Raw genomic sequence first — 7,003 nt, 5'->3', positions numbered from 1 at the left:
TATTTTTAGTTTTCAACATTCATTTGCACAATATTTTGAGTTCCAAATTTTCTCCCCATCTCTCCCCTTCCACCCCAAGACACCATGCATTCTGATTACCCATTCCCCTGAACTGCCCTCTCTTCTATCACACCCCTCCCTTCCCTTATCCCCATCTTCTCTTTTTTCTTGTAGGGCAAGATAGATTTCTATACCCCATTACCTGTATTTCTTATTTCCCAGTTGCATGTAAAAACAATTCTCAGCATTCATTCCTAAAACTTTGAATTCCAATCCCTCCCCATCCATCCCCACTGAGGAGGCAAGAAATTCAATATATGCTATACATGCATAGTTACTCAAAAGACTTCTACAATAGTCACGTTATGAAAAACCAACTATATTTCTGTCCATCCTATCCTGCCCCCCACTTATTCTGTTCTCTCTTTTGACCTTGTCCTTCCCCAAAGTGTTTACTTCTAATTACTCCCTCCTCCCATTTGCCCTCCCTCCTATCATCCCTCCCACACCCCACTTATCTCCTTCTCTCCTACTTTCTTGTAGTGTAACATAGATTTTCATACCAAATTGAGTGTCCATGTTATTCCCCCCTTAAGCCAAATGTGATGAGAGTAAGCTTCAGCTTTTCCCCTCTCACCTCCCCTTTTCCCTTCAATTGAAAAGACTTCTTCTTGCCTCTTTTATGAGAGATAATTTGCCCCATTCCATTTCTCCATTTCTCCTCCCAATATATTCCTCTCTCATCCCTTAATTTTATTTCTTTAGCTATCATCCTTTCCTATTCAACCCACCCTATGCCCTCTGTCTATATATATATATATATATATATATATATATATATATATATATATATATATAGACAGAGGGCACAAGGTGAGTTAAATATACATATATATATATATATATATATGTTTTTATATATATATATATAAAATCCCTCCAACTACCCAATACTGAGATAAGTCTCAAGAGTTATAAATATGATCTTTCCATGTAGGAATGTAAACAGTTCAACTTTAGTAAACCCTTATGACTTCTCTTTCCTGTTTACCTTTTCATACTTCTCTTGATTCATGTGTTTGAAAGTCAAATTTTCTATTCTGCTCTGGTCTTTTCATCAAGAATGCTTGAAAGTCCTCTATTTCATTGAATGACTGTTTTTTTTTTTCCCCTGAAGTATTATACTCAGTTTTGCTGGGTAGGTGATTCTTTGTTTTAATCCTAGTTGCTTTGACTTCTGGAATATCATATTCCAAGCCTTTTGATCCCTTAATGTCAAAGTTGCTAGATCTTGTGTTATCCTGATTGTATTTCCACAATACTCAAATTGTTTCTTTCTGGCTGCTTGCAATATTTTCTCCTTGACCTGGGAACTCTGGGATTTTTCTACAATATTCTAGAAGTTTTTCTTTTTGGATCTCTTTCATGAGGTGATTGGTGGATTTTTTCCGTATTTATTTTACCCTCCAGTTCTAGACTATCAGGGCAGTTTTCCTTGATAATTTCATGCAAGATGATGTCTAGGCTCTTTTTTTGATCATGGCTTTCAGGTAGTCCCATAATTTTAAAATTGTCTCTCCTGGATCTATTTTCCAGGTCAGTTGTTTATCCAATGAGATATTTCACATTGTCTGCTATTTTTTCATTCTTTTGGTTTTGTTTTGTAATTTCTTGGCTTCTCATAAAATCATTAGCATCTATTTGCTCCATTTTAATTTTTAAAGAACTATTTTCTTCAGTGAGCTTTTGAACTTCCTTTTCCATTTGGCTAATTCTGCTTTTTAAAGCATTCTTCTCCTCATTGGCTTTTTGGACCTCTTTTTCCATTTGGGTTAGTCTATTTTTAAGAGTTTTATTTCCTTCAGCATTTTTTTGGGTCTCCTTTAGCAAGCTGTTCACTTGTTTTTCATGATTTTCTTGCATCAATCTCATTTCTCTTCCCAATTTTTCCTCCACCTCTCTTACTTGATTTTCAAAATCATTTTTGAGCTCTTTTATGGCCTGAGACCACTGCATATTTTTATTGGAGGTTTTGGATGTAGAAGCCTGGCTTTGATGTCTTCCTCTGATGGTATGCTTTGTTCTTCTTCATCAGAAAGGATGGAAGAAAATACCTGTTCACCAAGAAAGTAACCTTCTATAGTCTTATTTTTTCCCCCATTTTTTGGCATTTCTCCAGCTAGTTACTTGACTTTTGAGTCCTTTGTCAAGAGAAGGGTATACTCTAGGGACCTGTAAGTTCTCAGTTCCTCCAAGGTGGCACAATCAAAGGAGAGGAGTTTATTCCTCTCCTGGCTTGTGCTCTGATCCGGGAGCAACCACAAGCTTTTCTGTTCAGAATCTGCGAGTAGGATTCTCTCTCTCCAGGACTTCAACTGACTCCACCACACCAGTGTTCCTCCTCAGCCCAGGACTGCCACTTAGAATTGAGACCCAGATCCACTGCTCTATCCCCCCAGAGACTTTAGACTGAGGGTTCCAAAAGTGGATGCTGCTACCACAGTGGCAACTGTTGCCCTGGGGCTGGGGCTAGGACCAGACCCTGCTCCCTTCTCACCAAGTGAAAGAGCTTTGTCACTGACCTTTGAATCTGTCTTTGGCGTTTATGAGTTGAGAAATCTGGGAACCACAGCTGCCACCTGTGATTTCACACCCTGAAGTCTGCTCAAGTCCTGTCCATATGTGCAGTGCGACCAAGCTGGGCTGCGCTCCACTCTGAGCCCAGTGCAATAGACCTTTCCTGTTGGCTTTCCAGGCTGTCTTGTGCTGGAAATCTCTTTCACTCTGTCGTTTTGTGGCTTCTGCTGCTCTAGAATTTGTTTGGAGTCATTTTTTACAGGTATTTTATGGCCTATGGGTGTAGAGCTAGAGCAGGTCCAACCTTCTACACTGCCATCTTGGCCCCACCCCCATTTTAATTCTATTTTGCTAAAACTTAATCAAGTTAGATTTAATATTCCCTTCCTAGCTCCTTCCCCTTTCTTCCTTTGGGTTTATAGGCTAGATTTCTTGCTCAAAAACCAAGTCTTAAGCCCAATGCACTTTAGAGCTCATAGATTGGACAACAGGTCCTTGCCCACCTAGCACAGAGTGAATGTAAAAACTAAATAGTAACTGTTTCTCTTTTACCTAGGAACCCTGAGGGTCCTCCCCTCCCAATTTGATTTTTTAAAATTTTATTAAAAGGGGTCATCCCTTGAGTAGCTACTTAAAGAAGCCTATTCATTGAATGGGGGTATCTCACTGAAAGTGAGAATGTGATAACTCCTTAGCCTAAAATGACCAGGTCCCACATTGCATCCTGGGCTATCTCCAGTCATTCTGATGAATATCAGGCCACTGGACCCAAACAGCTCTAGAGGAGAAAGTGAGAGTGGTGACCTTGCACAGCCCTCACTCACTCAAATCCAAGTCAATTGCAAGTCACGTCATCATCTTAATGTCATCGTCCTCTTTGAGAACAAAGGACAAACACAACCCCTTGTAAACTTCATGCACTATCTATATCCCTTCCTAAAAGTTAAGTTTTTGTCTTGTTATTACCTCCAACTTTGTAATCCTATCCATCACCAGCTCTCCAGAGAAATTTGGTTAACCTAAAGGTCAGATCTCATAAATTACTTACCAGCTTCCATCCCTGAAGACTCCTCCTATTGCTTGGGAAACTGTGGCTTGTGATTCAAATTACATGCACCATCTCTCCTTCCACTTTATCTTGGCTTGTAGCCTTTTCAAATTAAATCATTTACCATCCATTCAATAGCTAACCTTAATGCCGTTTTCGTCCTTGTTGAAAGTGTCTCACAACATCACAGAAAACATCATGCTAAAAAGCATGGGAGCAAGCACATAGCCCTGCTTTGCTCCATTGGTGTCTGGGAAAGTGTGTGAGTTTCCTCTTTTATCCAGAACCTGTGCAAACCTGCCATCATGAAACTGGTGTACAATACTGATGAACTTCTCCAGGCAATCAAATTATGCCGTGATCTTCTTGGCAATATCAAAGGACTTGGTCAGGTCAAAAAATCCTGTGTTCAGAGCTCTCTTCTGCTCCTGGCATTTCTTCTGGAGTTGTCAGACAGCAAGCATTATGTCAACTATTCTTCGACCCTTTTTTGAAGCCATACTGGCTCTCAGGTAGATGACCATCTTCCAGATGAAGGATCAGAAAAATAACAAGGACCCTGGCAAGAAGTTTTCCCAGCAATGACTAAGAGAGACTCCCCTCCCCAAACACATACATCTCTACCTTGTGATTGCAACAGGACAGCCTGTTTCCTTTTCCTTTATAGTGACAGATAATGGAAGCATCCTTGAACTCCTGGGGGATAACCTCTTCTTCCCATACAACCTGGAGGATTTCAGTCAGCTTCTATATGACCAGTAGACCTCCCCTCTCCTTGGACAGAATTACATACTGGGAGATTTGCCAGATAAGAGGAACTTAATGACATTCAAACCTCTTCTTTAGTTGAGGAGTTTGGCTAAAGAGGGATTGACTTCAACCTGAAGTTGAGGTCAGTGGCCTCAGGATTAGTTGATGACAGTCTGTTAAAGAACACTATGAAAGTGTTCAGCCCATCTCTCCAGGATCATGTCCTTATCACTGATCAGTGTGGCTCCATCAGTTAGCAACAGTGGAGCCGAAAAGTGGTGGGCAGCTTTCAGAAACTTGGTTTACAGCACTACATTTGCTCATCTGGGCCAGAACACTTGCAAACATCAAGACTAGACTGGTGAAAATGAACAAAAATGAGAATTCCACAGGATTTATGAGCAGGATAGTTTGTCCATCTCTAAGAAGGCAGAATTTAACTCCATCAAAATAAAATGCAAACAAAGCTTAGAGAAGATGCAGGATTCTCAGCTCAGTAACAAGGCAAATGAGATTCAGTTTTATGCTGACAGTAACAATCCAAAGGGTTTTTATGATGCCCTGAAGGATATTTATGGGCGAAAAACCTTTGGTACATTTCAAGTTCTCAAGGGCAGACCCTGTCTGCCCTTACTCAAGAGATCATTGATCCAATTTATTGGCTACTGCTTTGTTGCTGTTCAATCATTTCAGCCATCCCATTTGGAATTTTCTTGGCAGAGATACTGGAATGGTTTGCCATTTCCTTCTCCAGCTCATTTTACAGATGAGGAAACTGAGGCAAAAGAGTTGAGTAACTTGCCCAACTTCACACAGTTATTAAGTGTCTGAGGCTAGATTTGAACTCACAAAGATGAATCTCTGTGACGCCAGCCCTGGCATTCTATATACTGTGCCACCTAGGTATCCTGTTGGTTACTGTTAGCCTAACTAATAAATTGATCATGCTCAGAAAGAACTTTGTCCCTCAGTTTATCTTCAATTTCAAACAACCCATAGATAGATGTGATATAAGGTTTCACCCACCCATCAAGGAATTTGAAAAGGGTCATCCCTTCAATGCCATCATACTAGCTGAGAATGGAAGGATAAGAAAGATCTAGGATAGCCAGGGGTGGGCAATCTCTCCTCCATCACCTAACAGGGGCTTTAGACTTCAATTTATCTATTTGCTACCCCTTAAAATCTCTAGTCTAGGGATAGATTAGGTTCAGAACAAAAGATGCATGTTTGATCTCAAGAGGGGAAAGGTATCTCCAAGCTTACACCTTCCAGCTTGGTCCCTTCTCACCAAATGCTAGTAGCACAAAAGTCCATCACAATCAGCCCTTTATGTAGTAAACTCATCTATCCAAGTCAAACAGCAAATAGAATTTGTAGAAGTTATGCAGATTCACATATAACAATAGATACACTGAAGTAAATTAAGTGCTTCACAGCTGGGACTGAGATAATAGCTCACTCAGGAGAGAAGGGACAATCTCAACCAGAGGATGCTGTTTCTTAACATTCTCTAGAATCTCAAGCAAGTCCAGGGACATGATAGGGTGAGCTTCTGATGAATACCTACCATTCCAAATCTTTTTCACCACTGTCTCTCAGAACATTTTCTCTCCATGTGTGGCTCCAAAGTCTGTCTCAAACCAATCCAGTAAGTCTCTTACATACACATGCAGCATTATACTCAACATCTTCTCTGCCAAATAGGAGTCATGCCTTCCTTTGTATATGCAGCTTGCCCTACAGGGCTGTCCCTATCCCATCTGGCATGGGTGGGAGCTGAGCTACAGTAGTAATATAAAACTGGAGGTTTGTATAAATTCTGCTCAATCCCCAAGATGAAGCTTGGTCTGAATAAAGCCAGAGCTCATATTCTGGGACATAGATTATATTCTTTAACAAATAAGTTATTGGTTTAAGCCTAAAAGGCTAATTTTGTTTGTCTTTTCAAAAAACAGATCATTGGGGTTTTTTTTCAAATTTTCAAAATCTATTGTATTTGTTTTGAGAGTATTAATTTTTTGGTTTTCTGGGTTTTTTTAATTGCATACTCAATTTTATTAGTCCTTTCTTTTTTCTTTCTTTTTAAAATATAAGTATTCAGTTATACCTTTTCCTTTTTAGATTCCTTTAATATCTGGCAAATTTTGTCATGTTGTCTCATTGTGATTCCCTTTAATTTGAAATTTTAAAAAAATGATATTTGACCCACTCATTGAAATGTTTACTTTAGTCTCCATTGAGGTCATTTTCTTTTGTTCATATTTCTTCTACTGATTATAACTTAGCTACATTATGATCTGTAAAGAATGTGTTTAGAATTTTTGCCTTTACATATTTATTCATAGATTTTTTGTTCCCCTAGCACAAAACCAATTTTTGCATAGATTCAATGGGAATCTAATAAATATACATATATTCTTTAAGATTTTAAATCTTCGAATCTCCAAAAATCGATAAAATTCATTTTATCCAATGTTGTTCAAGTTTGTAATATCTTTCTTGTTTATCTTCCTTTTGGATTTATTGTGCTCAGATGGAAGAACATTTGGGTCAACTAAAATCAGGGAATTACTAGCTCATTCTTTGTTCATTTCAATTAGCTTCACCCTTAAGAATTTGGTTACT

This window comes from Notamacropus eugenii, chromosome 5, assembly GCF_028372415.1.
Source record: "Notamacropus eugenii isolate mMacEug1 chromosome 5, mMacEug1.pri_v2, whole genome shotgun sequence".
In the NCBI taxonomy this organism is placed as follows: domain Eukaryota; kingdom Metazoa; phylum Chordata; class Mammalia; order Diprotodontia; family Macropodidae; genus Notamacropus; species Notamacropus eugenii.
Note: the sequence above shows the minus strand (reverse complement) of the source record.